This window comes from Elephas maximus, chromosome 21 (genome assembly GCF_024166365.1).
Source record: "Elephas maximus indicus isolate mEleMax1 chromosome 21, mEleMax1 primary haplotype, whole genome shotgun sequence".
NCBI lineage: Eukaryota > Metazoa > Chordata > Mammalia > Proboscidea > Elephantidae > Elephas > Elephas maximus.
This window is the reverse complement of record NC_064839.1, coordinates 51,912,635-51,930,468: the sequence shown is the minus strand read 5'-3', so window position 1 is coordinate 51,930,468 and position 17,834 is coordinate 51,912,635. Positions and strand designations below refer to the sequence as shown.

The 17,834-nt window shown below is 45.4% G+C and overlaps 1 long non-coding RNA gene across 1 annotated transcript; it reads right to left on the bottom strand.

The window, feature by feature from the left end:
- Positions 1 to 11,959: 11,959 nt before the first annotated feature.
- LOC126064842 (uncharacterized) lies at positions 11,960 to 15,561 on the bottom strand. The gene is made up of 3 exons (XR_007514649.1): positions 15,420 to 15,561; positions 13,704 to 13,804; positions 11,960 to 12,142 (listed from the first exon to the last, which is right to left on the bottom strand). It is a non-coding gene; the product is annotated as an uncharacterized LOC126064842 (long non-coding RNA).
- Positions 15,562 to 17,834: the final 2,273 nt, after the last annotated feature.

Sequence of the window (17,834 nt, the reverse complement as noted above, 5' to 3'; positions counted from 1 at the left end):
GTAACTCCTCAATGTTAGGCCCATTATAGAGCATTTAGTTTGTCTCAAATGTGTCTGCTCTTTTAGATAACACTACAATGAACATCCTTATTGCTAAAACTTGTCACAAATCTTACATACAAACAGATTTCTAAATTCGCCTCCTCCTCAAATATATGCAATTTTTAAAATATGGAGATGGCAAAGGTTAATTCAAGGATCTTTAGTTAGGATCTTCACCTTAGCACCTTCTTACACAGCATGAAGCCACTGCCTGAAATCTGCTAAGCAGCCGTACTCTTCAGAAACCACACTCAGAATGACAGGCTGACCCCCAACCCAGTCAAAGCTAATTGGTGGTACTGGCTGAAGAAAACCAGGAACTTCTGCCCCCTGGAGGTGGGACTTTCTTTGGCCTGAAAATCAAATGGGCTAGGCCTGGCACTGTTCAAGACAGCAGCCACGAACCACAGGGAGTTCCTGAGATGTACTGTCAATGTAAAATAACTGCCGGATTCTGGAAAATTACTACAAAGGGCAGAATTTAAATATCTCAATACTTTTGTTACCCTGTTAACATGATACTATGTTGGATAAACCAGACAAACTTGTTGCCACTGAGCTGATTCCGACTCACAGAGATCCTATAGGACAGAACAGAACTGCCCCACAGGGTTTTCAAGGGGTAGCTGGTGGATTCGATAAACACCAACCTTTTTGTTAGCAGCCGAGCTCTAACCAATATGTTAGACATATTGGGTTAAAATATATTTTTAAAATTCACCTATTTCTTTTCCCTTTTTAAATGTGGTTACTAGAAAGTTTAAAATTACATATATGTGGCTCACTTTCTGTTGAATAACACTGGTCTAAATACTATTTTTTTTTTTAAATACTATATGCGTATAACGCTTTTTATGCTTTCCAGAGAGCGTTTGCTTTTTTTCCTTCATTGACTCTCACAGCCACCTCATGAAGTAAAACTTCTCATCTCCAATTTACTGATAAACACAGACTACTTGGAGCAATTTGCGATTTGCCCAGGACCATGGCTCGTTGGAACCAGTGGAGTCTAGATCAGACCTCTGGCCCACAGCCTCTGTGTCTCACGGTCTTCCCTGGAGAATCCTGGCATCCCAAACTTGGGGCCTGCCAAAGCTGTGAAGTGTACCCCAGCCGTGGAGTCCTGCAAGAGACTGATTTCCAGGGGAATGTCTGCCTCTGATTCTGTAAGCCTGCAAGAACTGCAGGACAACTGGGGTAAAAGAAGGCAGCTGCCTGCATCCTCCCTAACCTGCCTCCCCCACACACGATGTCCCCTACCCTACAACCCATCCCTCTACGCGTAACCCTCAGCCCCTGCAGCCCATCCCACCTTGCAGTCCTCCTCACTCCTGTAATCCCCCGCCCCACCTCCTCCATGCCAGCAGCCCCCACCCTGCAGCAGTTCCCCTCATCCACAAGCCTCACCCCGTGTAGTCCTCCTCCCCTCTGAATCCCTCCTCCCTGCTACAGCCCCAATCAGCTTCCCCTTGCCCCTTCAGCCCTCCTCCCCCACTCCGTAGCCCTCTTCCTCCCCACTGTAGCCCCCCTCCCCCTCTGCACCCCTGCAGCCCTCCTCCCCACTGCAGCCCCACTCAGCTCCCCCTTGCCCCTGGAGCCTTCTTCCCCCTTCATTGTCCCTCTGAGAGGGCCAGAGGAGAGCAGAGCCCCTACGGAAAGGAGGGGGGCTGCACAGGGCCCCTGCTGAGGCCTGTCTCCATTAGGGTGACTGTTGACAGGAGTATGTCACACAGGAAGATGGATGCTGGTTTTGTCCCGCAAGTCCTAAGACCTCAGTGCCAGAGGTGGCCCTGAAAGGCCTTTTCTCCGTAAATTACTGCGTTTATTTAGCCCTTGAAAGGTTGTATACAGAGCTGCCTGGCTTGGAGGAGGCTGTATTCACACCCTTCTGGATGGTCCTCAATTCCGGGGCTGGGGCCACCCTGACACATTGGGCTTTCCACCAGATGTGACGTCAGAATCAACCTGGCTCAAATCCCCCAACTTGAGCATTTCTTTAAACATTAGGAGCATATTTCATTATTTTTTCTATCTAAGTTCCATGTGATTCCAATAGTGCCTCCAATTATTTATAACAACACGGTATAGTGAAAAGGGCATCAGGGGAGGAGAAGGGATGAACAGGTGGGGCACCGGGAATTTCGGGCAGTGAAGCTGTTCTGCATGACACTGTACTGGTAGACACATGACATTGTGCATTTGTCAAAACCCACAGGACTGGACGGCACAGCCTGACGTGAACTGTGGGCTATAGTTAGTGATGATGCGTCAGGGTTGGTTCATCAATTGTGACAAAGATGCCCCACAAATGCAAGGTGCTAGTAACAGAAGAAACTGTGTGCAGAGGCAGCAGGTATACGGGAACCCTGTACTTTTCTGTAAACCTAAAACTGCTCTAAAAAATAAAGTCTATTAAAAAAAAAAAAAAAAAGAACATGGCTGAGGAGGCCTCCAAATTAGGATGCCTCTTATAGCTCCGCAAATCCTATTTTCAGGGAGCCCACTATGTGCTGGGAACAGCCCTTCAGCTAGGATTTAGCAGCCCCACTACTCAAGCGAGGAAACTGAGGCAGGAAAGTGACAACCAGGAAGTGGTGACATCAGAACCCGGGCCGGGGGGAGATCAAGGCCCATTAATACTCATGTGCAGAGTGCTGGCAATGTCACTAAGGAGGACACACTGTGATCAATACATCAGGAGGGTCAACCTCACCTTCTGGAAAGATGTTAGAAATAAGCCTGGCCAAGGAGAAACCAGACAGGCCGGGAGGCTACAGGCAGGAGGCCTCAGTACCACCCCAACACTCTTGTGTTGTTTTTGTTACAGGACAGGGCCCTGGTCACTTCCCCACAGCCCCATCACCTGGGCAGAGGGACACCCTTTGATTAATAGCTGTGCTCTGGTTCTTTTTTCAAGCTACCACCAACCCCTTCCCATTGGCTTCACAAATGTCCAAGGGCTCCCGCCCCAGCCTGCAGCTAATCCTCCAGATCCCAGAAGGGTCTCCACTGGGGCCGTTTGGCCCAACAGGGGACAGGCTCAGCAAAGAGCAATCCTTATCTCAGTTTCTTTCAACTGCAGGGAGAAAGTCACATGGAAAGTGTCTCATGCCCCCTCCCCACCCCCTGCTTCCCTACTGGGCCTCTCCCGTGAATTCCCAGAAGGCAGCAAAGATTGATAACTGCCTGAGAGGTGGTCCCAGCCCCCACGCCCAAGCTCTCCAGAGAATGAATTAGATGCTTTACAGCAAGGGGGAGAGTTCTCCACTCCTATCACACCAGCAGTTGCTTTCCCGCCCTCTTCTTGTTACTGGATCCAGAGCTCCCTGTGGTTGAATGCTTTCAGAAACACTAGGATATTTCAAAACCAAACTGGTGAATAGAAATTCCTGCCCATTACACTGGCAAAAAAAAGTGCTTAGTCATGATACTTGGTGTTGGCAAGGGCAGTGTGGGACAGGCACTTGCATACCCGGCTCATAGGAGGGTGACTGCATGAATGACCTTTCTGGAGGCTGATGTGGGGAACTTGTCTGAAGGATAGAACCAGGCAGGTTCACACAGATTCGCGTTGAAGAATTTATGTTTGCATCATTATTTATACAGGCGAATATTCAGGAACACCTGAAGTGCCCAGCCATAGGGAATGGGTTAAACCAACGCATTTACAACCCATGAGACAGAGTAGTAAGTAGACATTAAGGCTACGTTCTCACTCAGGGTCTGCTGTGGTTTCTCTTCTTACTGGCAAAGATCTTGCTGAGTCAACTTCCCTCTCTGAAAGGCACCTTTCTCAGCCAGAGAAGAGCAGATTCAACTTTAAAATACATATGTTCTCAAATAATATACTGAAAATATTTCATGGTAAAATGTAAACGAGAAAAATAAGATCTAAAGTTTTATACATTGCATAATTCAAACTGTGTTTAAAATACATACACACATCACAATAGAGGGTCCCAGACAGAGCTGGAGAAAAATGTAGAACAAAATTCTAACTCAAAAAGAAAGACCAGACTTGCTGGCCTGACAGAGTCTGGCGAAACCCTTAGAGTATGCCTCCCAGACACCCATTCAGCTCAGTAAAGAAGTCACTCCTGAGGTTTACCCTTCAGCCAAAGAGTAGACAGGCCCATAAAACAAAATGAGACTAAAGGGGCACACCAGCCCTGGGGCAAGGACTAGAAGGCAGGTGGGAGCAGGAAAGCTGGTAATAGGGAACCCAGGGTTGAGAAGGGAGAGTGTTGACATGTCGTGGAGTTGTTAACCAATGTCATAAAACAATGTGTGTGCTAACTGTTCAATGAGAAACTCGCTTGTTCTGTAAACCTTCATCTAAAGTATGATTTAAAAAAGAAAGTAAAATAAAATACATACACATGTGTGTATGTATGTATAAATATATAGAGATGGAGAGAATACAGCAGAATACCCAAAGCAGCTAATCCCAGGATGGTAGGGTTACTGTTGATTAAAAAATTCTTTCTTAAACATTTCTATTTTTTAAATAAATTTTCTATAATAAAAATTTTAAAATAAAACTGACACTTATTTTACAGCAAAAACAAATGTATGTTTGTTTTTAATTCCCTGCCCAACCTGAACTAAACGGCTGTAAAAGAAAATGCAGGGAAAATATTCATGTGTGGACTGCAGCACATTTCATTTTTTGAATTAAAAGACAGTAGGCGGAGACGCATCACCCCAGAGAGCAGGTGTGGGTTGTGGGGAACACTCTTATTCCATGGGTCAGAAGCATGGGTTCCAGGCCTGCTTCTGAATGGCAGTGATGTTCATCCAAACTTCTAGAGGCCTGATCTGTAAACCAGAAATCAAATGCCTACAACATGGAGAAAATAGACAGTGACCTCCTCAATGGGGGCTCTGCCTTCTGGGCAGAGCTGGCTCACTGGGCTGGTTCTGCTGCCTGGCAGCATGGTCAGCCGTGTGGGGGGTTGTCGAGAGGCTGGCAGTGGCGCCACCAAGAGGTGTAGACCGCACTGGTGACACTCAGAAGGGATGGCACCAAAATGACTGTCCATAAAATTTTTGTGCAGTGTTTCAACAGAAATATATTATTTTTAATAAAAATATCCCTGCGGTTAGTTACGACAACAAAAATATTTTTCGTAAGGCTAGCTTACATGTATCAAAATGCCTATAAGGCTAAACTCTACTCTGATATACTTTTTAAACCTTCTAATGTGCTACGGAAACCCTGGTGGTGTAGCAGTTAAGAGTTCGGCTGCTAAGCAAAAGGTCAGCAGTTCGAATCTACCAGGTGCTCCTTGGAAACTCTGTGGAGCGGTTCTACCCTGCCCTGTAGGGTCGCTATGAGTTGGAATCAACTCGACAGCAGTGGGTTATGCCTTAATGTGCTACGGTCAGAGTTGTCGTTATTACCCAATTACAATGACACTTTGAATCACACGGTTTCATCTGCACATGCTACAAGCATGCCATGCTGTTGTTTTCTTTGCTGCGGGTGGTTTTATAGTTGCTGACTTTGTCAAACTTTCTAATGTTTTAGCTACCTTATTGTGGTGATTGGTATTTGTGAACATATACCAATAATTTTTTTGAGAAAGAAGAAGTAATTAAAGGAAAAGAAGGAGTGATGGATGGGAACTACAGTTTACGAGTAAAGTTAGTACAAAGAACATTACTAAGGATTCTGTACAGTCTGCTAAGGGAGGAGGACTATGGGGAGGGGGTGACATCATGAGTTACTGCACTGGGTGACACCAATCCTAGTGATGCCACTGGAGATGAGCAGGGCTTAGGATGGTTCTGCCCACTTCTGCAGCCCCGGAGACTGGCCCTTCAAATCCAAGCCACAGCTCTAGCACTGACATGCTCAGACACCAGCCCCAAGCTGCTGGCCTTCCATCTGGGCCTGTTTCCTCACTGTAACATGAGCAGGTGGCTAGGTCGGTGTTTCCAAAAACAAGCCATTTAAGTCCCTCTATTTTTTAATTTTGCTGCATCTGCTCACTGTCTTGTGCTTCTCTACTTACTATTTTTCTTTAAATCAATTCACTTTAAATTTTTTAATGAAATGTTTTTAAAGAAAACCTTCTACTGTTCTTATAAATGGAAAAGGATCGCCCACCCTAATAACTATACAAATAAACTTATTGAATTTAGTGAATTCTGTGGCTTGATGAATTTTAACGCTTTTTTTTTAAAAAAAGAAGGTTGTTGTTAGCTGCTCTCAAGTCTGCCCCCAGCTCGTGGCGACCTCATGCACAACAGAACAGAAACTACCTGGTCCTGCACCATCACCACGATAGGCTGCAGATTGGGACCTTGTGATATATAGGTTTTTTTTCTAATCTTATAAAAACATATATAACACACTGTTAGCCATTTCAACATTTTTCATGTGTACAATTAAATGATACCAATTACATCAACCATGTTGTGTAACCATCATCAGTACCCACTGACCCATAAGGTTTCCATTGACTGATTTTTGGAAGTAGGTCACCAGGCCTTTCTTCCTAGTCTGTCATAGGAAGTTCCACTGAAACCTGTTCAGCATCATAGCAGCATGCAAACCTCCACTGACTGATGGGTGATGGCTGCACGTGAGGTGCACTGACTGAGAATTGAACCGGGGTCTCTGGCATGGAAGGTGAGAATTCTACCACTGAACCACCCCTGCCCCCTTATAAGCAGTTAAAAAAAAAAAAGAAGGCAGCCCCTGGCAAAGAGGTGTAAAGATGGAGTAGCAGCGAAGGGAAACTTTCTTTTTGATGTCATCAGGAAGATGGGGAGAGAAGTGAAGGAGAAAAAAACATTCTGATTATACAACGAAATGTATTTACTCCCCTGTCCTGTAACTTAAAGAGACAAGCAATTAAGGGCCTGTCCACCACTAAGGACTTCATTCTTTCTGACTGTGTTCCTACTGACTCCTTGCAGGGTTCCTGGGCTGCTAGCAGAGTCGGGTTTTCATCAGCCCCAGAACAATGGAGGGTGTTAAGCTGTTTATTATTTCAAGTCAGCAGAATTTGCAAAGACTTCACGCATAGTACTTAGGGCCTATACTACCCTCTAGAAATCCATTCCCCTTCAAGTGATGCAAATTGTTCCCAAATCTCTTATTAGCAATGCTCTTCAATGCTGAAAGATCACAGGCCATTAAGGAGCCAGAGAAGCCACAGAGACCCCAGAGAGCCCCAATGGCAGCTTCCCCACATGACAGTCGAGAGGCTGGAGACAGGAAGAGGGTTTCCCCAGGTACCTAGAGAGGACACCCAGCTCTGCTTACCTGCAGTGACCTCATTGGACACCCTTACACGTTTCATCCTCATCATCACCTGCCAGTGGGGTAGCACTACACCTATTTTACAGATTTTTGAAAATGGAGCTCAGAAAGGTTAGGTCCTTCTGTAAAAAGCACCATTCACGTATCTACTAAAAAAATACGTGTACTAAAACCGATTATCTTAGTTACTTACTGCTACCATAATAAAAAATACCACGTGTGAGTGGCTTGAGAGAACAGGCATTTGTTTTCCCACAGTTCAAGACAATAAAAGTTCAAATTAGGGTCAGCACTGTGTTGATCCCTTCTGCGGGCCTCTCTCCTAGTTTCTGGGGTCTGCTGCAATCCTTAGCGTTCCTCTGCTGCTTACAGCTGCATCTGTGTCCATGGTCACATGGCGCCTCCCCTGTGCGTGCTTCTGTGCTCTTTTTATAAGGTACCACTCAGAAGACATTAGGTTTAGGACCCACCCTACTCTGGTATGATCTCATTAATATAACAAAAGACAACAGGCCTGGCTTTGGGGGCCTGGCTCTCCAGAGACCATCTTTCCTGAGGAAAAGCCTGAGGCATCCTGTCCTCTGAGACTTAGAGAGTCCCCAAATCTTTGCAGTGCGACAGTACTGAGGGCGCTCCCGTCATTTTATAGAGAAACTGGGGCCAGAAAATCTTCCTGTTCCCAAAATAAAAATGACCGACAGTGAAAATGACAGCAAGATTGGTTTGGTATTTCCAGAAAGGTTTCTTCTCTTCCCTGAGAACAAACAGACCCCAGCTCCAAGTAGCCCAAACTCTTCAAGGAGTAGGAACTGAAAAGAATAGAAGAGGAAATCGGTGTTCCAAAGGCAGGAGGATGGGAGTCTACCCACAGGCAGGGAATGGGCGCACATGGGGCTGTTTCCTCACCCACAAGACAACCCCAGCAATGGACACTGCTAGTCTCACTCTATGGAAGAGGAAACTGAGGCCTCCAAAAGGTAGAGTGGACTGGGTCTGCTGCTTTGATGACTCTTTAAGAAGCTGTCCTGAAGGACAGAGTTCAATTTTCTCTAATTTGCTGCTCTAGTACCATCCTCTCTTCCTAGTGCTCCTGACTTGGACACGGTATCAGTATTGTGGAGAGGTCAGAGCCAACCCCCTGAATCCAGAAGACAGATCACCTGGGTTTGAATCTAGCTCTGGCACTTACATTCTGTGTCTGTTGGGCAGGTAAGTCATCTGTGCCTCACCTACCCCAGCTGTAAAATGGGGATACAAACAACACCTGCTTCATAGGGTCACTGACACAATGAAATGACCTGACATGAGTGAAGCTCCAAAAACAGTGCCTGAATTTAGTATATATTCTCTATATGCTGGGAGTCCCTGGGTGGTGTAAATAGTTAACACCAGGTTAGAGGTTCAAGTCTACCCAGAGGTGCCTTGGAAGAAAAGTCTGGTGATCTACTTCCAAAAAAATCAGCCATTGAAAATCCTATGGCATGCAGTTCTACTCTGACACACATGGGGGCGCCATGAGTCAGAGTCAACTTGGCGGCAACTGGTTTTGGATACGTTGATTCTTATTAATGAAGCTTGTGATTTACAAGAATCTAATTGGGTCAATGGAACTTCTTAATTACTTAGAAGAAATAACCAGAATGAATTTTTTTATTAATCAAGATTTGATTCATTTTTCAAATTTTTAAACGTTGTTCGTACCTTGCCTTGTCTTGCTACATTTACTAAGGAAACCACATGCAGATGAGAGGTATGATTGTGAAAGTCGGGGTCATGGGTCAGAACATGCCCAGTCCTGTACTGCTCATTGTTTCAGTTCAGACAGGGAGGCCTGGGTCCAGAGTGGGTGGCTCCTTCATTTTCTATCAGGCCCAACTAAGGGAGGGGACAGAGTAGGCACAGGCATCATGGAAACACTTCCAGAGCTGAGAGAGTTCAACAAGAACCTACTCAAAATGCCATTACCCAGAACCTGCCACGCCCCCGTATCTGGTACATGGAGACAAGGCTTCTTTGTCCAAGTGCTATGGCTCCAGGACCGAGGCTAGCCCACACCGTGGCAGGGCACCTTGAGAGACAGTACAGAGATTTAAAACAAGCAAGCAAACCTGAAGTCTCCAGCTGGTCAAAGGAAGCTTGTATAATTCTGCATTTAGAAGTGCAGGCTCAGGGAAGGGGTTCTGCAACCCAGGCTGCACAGAGGTGTACCTGGGAGCTGGGCAAAACTACTCAGAGCTTGCCTCAAGCCCAGGCTGCTGCCTGCCGAGTCTCTGTGCTGGAGTCAGGCATCTCTGCTGTGGAAAGCTCTCTAGGTGACCGTAAGGGACAGCCAGAGTTGAGGACCACTGGTGAGGGATGGTGACTCGGGGGCCGGGGTGTGATGCAGGAGACAAAGGTCTCTCCAGCAGAATGGAACTGTCAAATGGTAAAAGGGAGAATTATGCGAGATCCTACTCCCCGACACCCCCCACAAGCCCCCACCCAGCCTTTCTTCATCTCTACATTTCTAGAGAACACCACCTCCCTGCCACCTCCACCCCATTTCACCTTCTCTTCTTAGCTCCCGCGCCTCGCTGCTGATGATGCCACTGACTTCTCCCTCTCCACAGGTCTCTAACCCTGAGGCCTTTTCAACTCCTCTTTCTTATCCACCTCCCAGGACCAGCTGTCACCTGTCTTCTGAGCTATTTCTTGTTTCTCTTCCCTATGTCCCAGGCAGGCCACAGACCCAGTCCTACAGGTGTGCCTTGTTCAGGGCCTCAACGTTGCACACTGCCCAGCCACAAAGGAGACAAAACCCAGGTTTCCCAGCTGCTGGTGTTGATTCAGCACTTGAGGACTATGAAGACCCTGGTGGCATAGTGGCTAAGAGTGATGGCTGCTAACCAAAAGGTCGGCAGTTCAAATCCACAAGGCGTTCCCTGAAAATTCTATGGGGCAGTTCTACTCTGTCCTATAGGGTGACTATGAGTCAGAATCGACTTGGTGGCAACATTTTTTTTTTTCTGTTCAGACAAGGACCTTCAAGTTAAGCACAGAATGAATGAGCAGCCCTACCTATTTTCTTTGCACAATGCAATTAAGAATCAGGTAGAAGGTGGGAGGGTGAGAACTCAAACCAGGGTCTCGGGGTTCTCACCTTAGCTCTTAAAGACTGAGGCGTGGCTTCTCACCCACCTGGCTGCCTTCCCGCTGCACCACATGTTTCTCAGCTTACGGCCCCAGGGCTCTGTAGCTCTGGGTGGGTACTGTGGTTCGGAGTGTCTTCTCAGAAGGGGGTTCTAAGGCCTCTCCAGGATTAGATGAGGGAAACATGGAATTCATTTGAAATAGGACCTGGCCCTGCCCTCGCTTGATAGAGACCAAGGTTCTGTATCACAGACCATCTTCAGCGATGCCTTACCAGCGCCTTGCAGGACACTCTCATTTGGTGTCCACGCTGTTGTCTGGCACGACTTAACAGGAAAGAACCAGGCTGATTATGTGAAGTAGATCTGAGCTAAAAAATCAACAGCCCAACTATTCGGAGAGATGTGACGACCAGCCTCAGGAGGGTAAATCCAGGTGGGCCTGGTGGGTGTGTGTGTCCAGTCAAATGACTTGACCAAAATAATAACACAGTCAATAAAAATATCAACTTGTATTTCTGAAGTACCTCTTATCACCACTTACATGGGCTGAGTATTCTAAGACCACTTTCAAGGAGGAAGGTAGAAAGACATTGAGTAACTGACTTACCTAAGATCACAGATTTATACAATAGTAAGATCTCATGCCAGTTCGCTTAAGGCCTGGCTAAGAGCTGGTTCTCAGATGCTCCGTTCCCATATGTCAGAAGAATTTAACGAGTGAGAGAGTGGTCTTTGACAGATGTAGAGAATCTTATCATTGGGACGAGCCTCTGTATATTATCAAGTCCCTTTCCTTTTTACAGAAGAAATTGTAGCCCAGACATAAAGACTGATCTGGTCACACAGAAGTGGAAAAAGATGCCCCAACTCCTGCTTTCCAAAACTCTCAGGGGCCACAGCCCCCAGCTCTGAGTTGCTTGTAAAGCAGAGCTGCATCACGGAGGTAACACAAATATCTAACCAGCTAATGATGCAGGGAACGGGTGGGATTTTATATTCCAAATGATTTTTTTTCTTTTGAATGTAGACATCTGGTGTCATATAAATAACATGCAAAATGTAAATATTGTAAAACTCATTAGAGAGTGGTTTTAGGGCCGGTGGGGGCACGGGTCAGCTGCTGCTGGGACTGCACAGTGTGGGAAAGCGCCACCCCGCACGTGGGTGTTCCCGTCTCCGAGTACATCACCCGTGTCACCATGCTGGCGAGCAGGGCTTACCTTACAAGCATACATGAAAAGCACGGGTCAGTTTTCTCATATTTAGTATATCGCATTAACAGTTTTAAATACCTCCCTAAAAACCTTCCTACTTTCATTTTACACATGGATTAAAAAAAAAAAAAAAAAAGACTTCATGGAGGGAGAATATCATACTTTTCATAGTAAGAGCTACAAATTCCCATGCACACCAATTAAGCCTTGAGACATCCGTGCAGCCAGGTTTCTAATATCAGGTTTAAAATGTTCTTCAAAAGATGTTCTCCATTCGAGACATATTAAACAAGCTTTATTTAATAATGCTCGATTTGACTTATCCAATTTAAATATTTGCTCTGATCACCAACCATTTGATCCTGGCTTCATTTCAGGCTGAAGAACAATTTCTCTGGGTTATTTTTCTTTGGTGCGAAGTTGATCCTGGAGGCAGAATTGTTGCTCTCGAGTTCCCTGCATTTCTCTAATCTGCGCTGTGGCTGGAAAGGAATAAAGCCATAAAAAGCCTGAACTGAAGGCTGCTTTTATAATGTTTACATTTGTTCGTCCTCACGTCTGTCTGGCTGAAGACAGAAGATATCATTTAAAGGCTCCTCCTAGCCAGATAATTATAAGGAAAGACTTTTTTTTTTTTTTTTAAGTAGGGCATTTGAATGCAAAGAAATTCCCAAGGAGGTGATGTTCCTTGAGGTCTATTCCACCAACCACCCTCCGCTATCTCCCCATTTGGGAACTGTTATAACAAGCAAGTACACCAAAGGATGGCCCTCTGTAAGAGCCAAGGAATTTAAGTCAGCAGGGAGAGGGAGTTATTTTTATATTATAATTAGGTATGTTTTCAGAGACGGAACGCTGCTTTCATTTCTACTAACTTGGAGGAGTTTTTTATAGATGTTTTTATTATTGTTATGGCTGTTATTATGATTGTACTAACACAGTATTTAAAAAAACCTTGAATTTTATCTTCACAGGCTGCCTTTGAAAACAGCCCCGCTCGCCCTTCCTGGGTGTCGTAAAGCCATTCACAAAGACAGAGCATTTGATTGCTTCACTCCTGACACCAGCCCGAGAGCCTGTGTGTTGTGAGGGTCCATTATCTAAGCAGCCCCCATAAACAGAATCTGCTCCCAGGCCGTGCAAGGGGTAGAGGGGATCTTTCCCAGTGAAAGATGCATTTATTAGCCAGGGCCGGTGCCTGGTTCATCACTCCCGGCCTGGCGGAAAGATGCCGCCGCTGCACCCTGCGTCCTGCCCAAGTGTTCACCACTGCATGATTTATGCTCTCCAGGTGTTCACTCGGGAAACAGCACAGCTCGGCTGACACCATGATTGCAGTGGATTTGCAGACATGGGTCATTTTCTACTCATACCGGTTCGGATTCCAAGAAGATATTTTTTAAATGTGTTGGCCCAAAGCGGGTTCCTGCTCTGTGATTGTCATATGAGAGGCTAAGGCACCACTTGAGCAAAATGGCCAGTGCCCTGCCCAGGTGGGCAATTGAGCCCTTCCCGCTCTCCCCCTCAGCTCCTCAGGCTAACGTCGTCCCTCAGCTTTTGCTCCTCAGCCCTTTTGGTAGATGCGGGGATATTAAGCCTGGCTTTCCCTCTGCCGTTTCAGCACCCTGGTGCTTTCCAAAGTTTCTTTTCTGAATTGAGAATCGGAATGGATCTCAGCACAGACACATTTTAGAGAAGGAATCTATGTTCTCATCACCCATGGAATCAGCCATTAGTGGGGTGCTTAGCATCTCAGGGTACCAATTTTTAGGAGCTTTCTTTCACATGAGAATCACTTTCTATTATTATTATTTTTTTTTTCCCCCCACATTTAAATGCAAGTGCTACTGTGGTTGTTTTGCTCCTGGGTTTTCACTGGGAATCCTAAACATGGGTGCTGAAACAGCCTTGTATAATCTGAACACCGAATTAAAACATGCTGCAAGAAATCATGACACTCTTTCATTTTAAAACACCAAGATATTCTTTTGTTTGTCTTAAAACACACACATTTGAAAATTTCCTTTAACCTACTCATCCTACCTCTGTTTAAGCACGTTTGGGTATTTATTACAGAGCCATTTGACCCCGGTCAAGCGGACTTCACGTTAGTACTAATCTTTTCTCCAGCCACTTCTGTGATTCTGATGAAAAAGAAAAAAACACGGTTTTGTCCTTTAAAACTATACCGATATATATATACATATACATTACATATCTATATATTTTGTGGGGGGCGGGTGCTTGTAGGGAAACAGAGAACGATTCTTTTTCTGTTTTCATTTTTATAAGTAACTTTTTCACAGCCCAGAGAGTGCCGTGCTGATTTTAAGAGCTCACTTCAACTTGGTTGGTTCTTTTTTTTTCTTTAATTGGTATTGTGGTGCAAATATACATAATAAAATATTTCAACCATGTTTACACGTTTAATTCAGTGTCATTAATTACATTCTCCGTGTTGTGTAGCCATCACCACTATTCATTTCCAAATGTTTTCATCATCCTTTTTAACAAAAACGCCGTGCCCCTGAAGCAATTCCCCCCCTCCCCATGCCCTGGTAATCACGGATGAACTTCGGTCTCTATGCATGTGGCTATTTCACATGGGGGGGGGGGTACATGGTTCACTCCTCTTGACGAGATGTCCACAGGGAGTCCTTTTGCTTCCTTCACAAAATCCGCAGACACAAAGCACTTGGTCAAGCTCAGCCAGGTAAGGAGTAAGGCTCTTAGATCCACTTTTAGCAAATGATATATAATTCCTCCTGCTTTGACTTCTATATTTAAAATAGTCTTTTAAGCCAATGATTCAAATACTAACAAAATCACTTTAAAAGCACCAAAATCTCCCCCGTTTGTGTTCCTTTCTCCCCAGGCTGTAAATATCTAAACCTCCCCAACACAGAAAAATGGCACTAACTTGCCATACTAAACGGGAGTCATTTTCACCAACACAGACTGTTTAAAACTACCAGCCCTGGGGCGGAGAAAAAAAATTCCAGCAATTAAACAAAAACTTTCATTTCCAAACATTGGAGGGAAGTCCTTTCAAGAGATCGGGGATGCCCAAGGAAAGTGGCCGTGTTCTGTTACCGCTCACAGCCTCATACTGAGAAGAACCGTGGAAAATATCGCATGGATCAAAAGAAAAGAACTGTGATGTTTAAAATGACAAGTTTTGCCCGCTCAGATGTGTGCATTTGTGGATCTCTATTCTGAATCTAAGATGCCTCAACAGGCGCCCCTCTGTCTATACAGGCATGTGCTGTGACCACCATCTATTTTAAAGAGCTGCCTGAAAGTGTTGAATTCGCAAACCCAGGACGCCAGCTCCTGTGCAGCTAACAGACCATTTAACTAAACTACTGGGTTCACGTATTCTAATCTCAGCTGGAGCTGGCCCAGAAAAGCAGGTGACCGGAGAAAGGTTTTTGTTTTTAATTCTAAGGAACAAGAGAGATAAAAATTAATGTCACTCTATGAGGGCTGAACGTTAAAACGTTAAGAGAGAGTTAGCCGGGGCCTGGTAAATGGCTAAACAGATTAGTAGCCTTACTTTTTAACATGTAAACATCTGAAACCCGTTTCCTGTTGAAGAAAAAAAAAAAAAATCTAGGTGGATGACCTCAGGCACTTTTTTTTGATTAACAAATGTGAATTGTACATCATGGTGGAAAAAAAAAAATAGGCCCACACTTGGTGGTCTTGCTATAGTCTGTATATGGGAGAGAGAGAAAAAAATACAAAAATAAACGTTACCTTCTCACTTTCAGGGTGGGCAATGCCATTTCTACAGCAGCGTCCAAGGCTCTGGCAAATGTTAAGGCTGTCACTGCAGACAGAACCCCGACGGTCTGTGTGCCTCGACAGAGTCCGGAGAAAAACACTGCCTGCATTCCTGCCGCTGGGCCCTCTCTCCAGGCCCTGGACCCAGCCCTGGTCTACGGGGCTCCGGCCACGGCCATCCCAACCCACGCCTTCCCTAGCCAGCCCCTCCGGCAGGCTGGAAACCATGACAAATTTGCTGCCTAACCCCGGAGGGCCCCGAAAGTTGACTCTAACCCCTTAAGGATGGAGCACCAGCTGCAATTTGTTCAGCTGAAAAGAGCTTAGTGGTTCTGGCACATTCTGACAAGATACATTTTATAGGGTTTATGCTAAAATTTGATATTGGAAGTTGGGATTCCAATTTTATGTCTTGAATGATAACAATAGCAGCTGGGAACTTTAAGAAATGTGTGTATTCCTTCTACTTAAGAGTTACATAATAAAAGCTATTTATGTCAAACACCTTATAAGGCAAAGATTTAGCCTAGATGTCACCCTAACACGATTATTACTTTTCTGTATCTGAAGAAAAAATGGATTTTCAATGTTACATATTCCCTTTTGATTTGGACCATTAGCTGTATGGAGCTTTAAAAATTTAAAGTTAAGTGTCCCCTTGCCTTAATTTACAAATTCTTCGAATGACCTTTTTCGATATTGTTACCAAAGAAGAAAACAAACGAGGGTGCCTCATGAGTTGTTTTTCCAACACCTTTGGGTGAAAGGACCCAGCAGAAGGGCACGGTTTTACACTGCTCGGTTTGCCCTCTGTAATCTCCAAGCAGGAAGTAAAAGCACTCCCTGGTCCTCACAGATGGAAGCTTCTTTTGTCTTCTGAAAGTAATTGTGGTTTTGGAGAATAATTCTGATGAACCGGTCAGTGGCTCAAGAATGACAGCCTTCCCCCAAAAGGAACGCCCCAGCTCGAGACAACATCTCCGCTGGCGTTCGGAGGGGCTCAGAGTCTCCTTTAGGTTAGGTTCCCACCAGTGCCACGTGGATGTTGCCTGGGGAGATCGAGCTCTCTGTTCCATAGACGATTTCTGTGGCTTATGCTGGCCACCAGGCAGTGACTGGCGCAGCCCGCTGGGTGGGCATGTCTGGAAGGCCCTGGCCTCCTCTTTATCTCGTCTGCTCAGTACAAGAGCAGAGCCAAATGGAGGGGAGAAGAGGACCCCAATTAGCAAAGCCACGTGATTTCCATCGGTCCAGGCCCCCTCTTCAGTTCTCTGGGACTTATCGGTCAGCTTTCGAAGTGACCGAGGGTTAATGAGGAAATCTGCTTGAATGGTGGCAGGAACAGCCATCCATCTGTCTGTCCGGACGCCTGGGCTCCCACCCTGGCCCTGGATCTCCCACTGGGGTGCACAGCAGCCTCCCTCTGGGGATGCAGAGGCCACAAGGGACAAATGCAAAAACTACTTTCCCTCAGGCCCCGTGAAAACAAATGGACACCAACTTAAACACTGCCAGAAAGGGAATTCAATTTCTTTTGTTTTTATGTCACGACTTGAATGTAAGCGAATACAATTAAAAAATAATAATTATTAAGTCTCCCCCCTTCTCTTCTTTTTCAAAGGCTTCAGTCTAAATGGAGGGCAATTCTGTTTTCTTTCCTAATGAAAGGGCTGCCAGGCTTCCCTCAGTTTCTTCCCCGTTTTACCACCAAGTACCAGCACTTCATAAAAGAGCACCTCGGTGGAGACTGTCATAGTATTTAACATGGTGAATTTTATGTTGGTTGCGTGATTATTGTCAAAGAGAACTGTGCTCCGGGCGAAGGCCAGGAAGCACATCTGAAGACAGTGTGAATATCTGAAAGAAAATTACGCAAGCCCCAAGATTTCTACAGACACTTATACTTGAGACGAGGGCTTTATATCCGTTGTCTCCCAGTTCTCATGGCCTCATGCTGACTATCCTTACGCACATTTGACATGTGAAGAAATGAAAGAAAATAAAGAGGAGCTCTATTTGACCCAGATAAAGAGTGGCAGACATAGCAGGCAATGCATAACACTAACAGCTGGCTTGGGGACATGCTGCCAGGTGCCAGGTACAGCCAGGATGCTCCTTAGAAGTGAGGATGGTGAAACTTTGTCTCATGTACTTTGGACCTGTTACCAGACCCTGGAGAAGAATATCCTGCTTGGTAAAGTAGAGGGTCAGCAAAAAAGAGGAAGGCCCTCAACAAGATGGATTAACACAGTAGCTGCAACAATGGGCACAAATATAGCAACAACTGTGGAGATGGTGCAGGACCAGGCAGTGTTTCGTTCTCTGGTACGCAGGATCACTATGAGTCAGAACCAACTTGATGGCACCTAACAACAACATCGCCTGGCA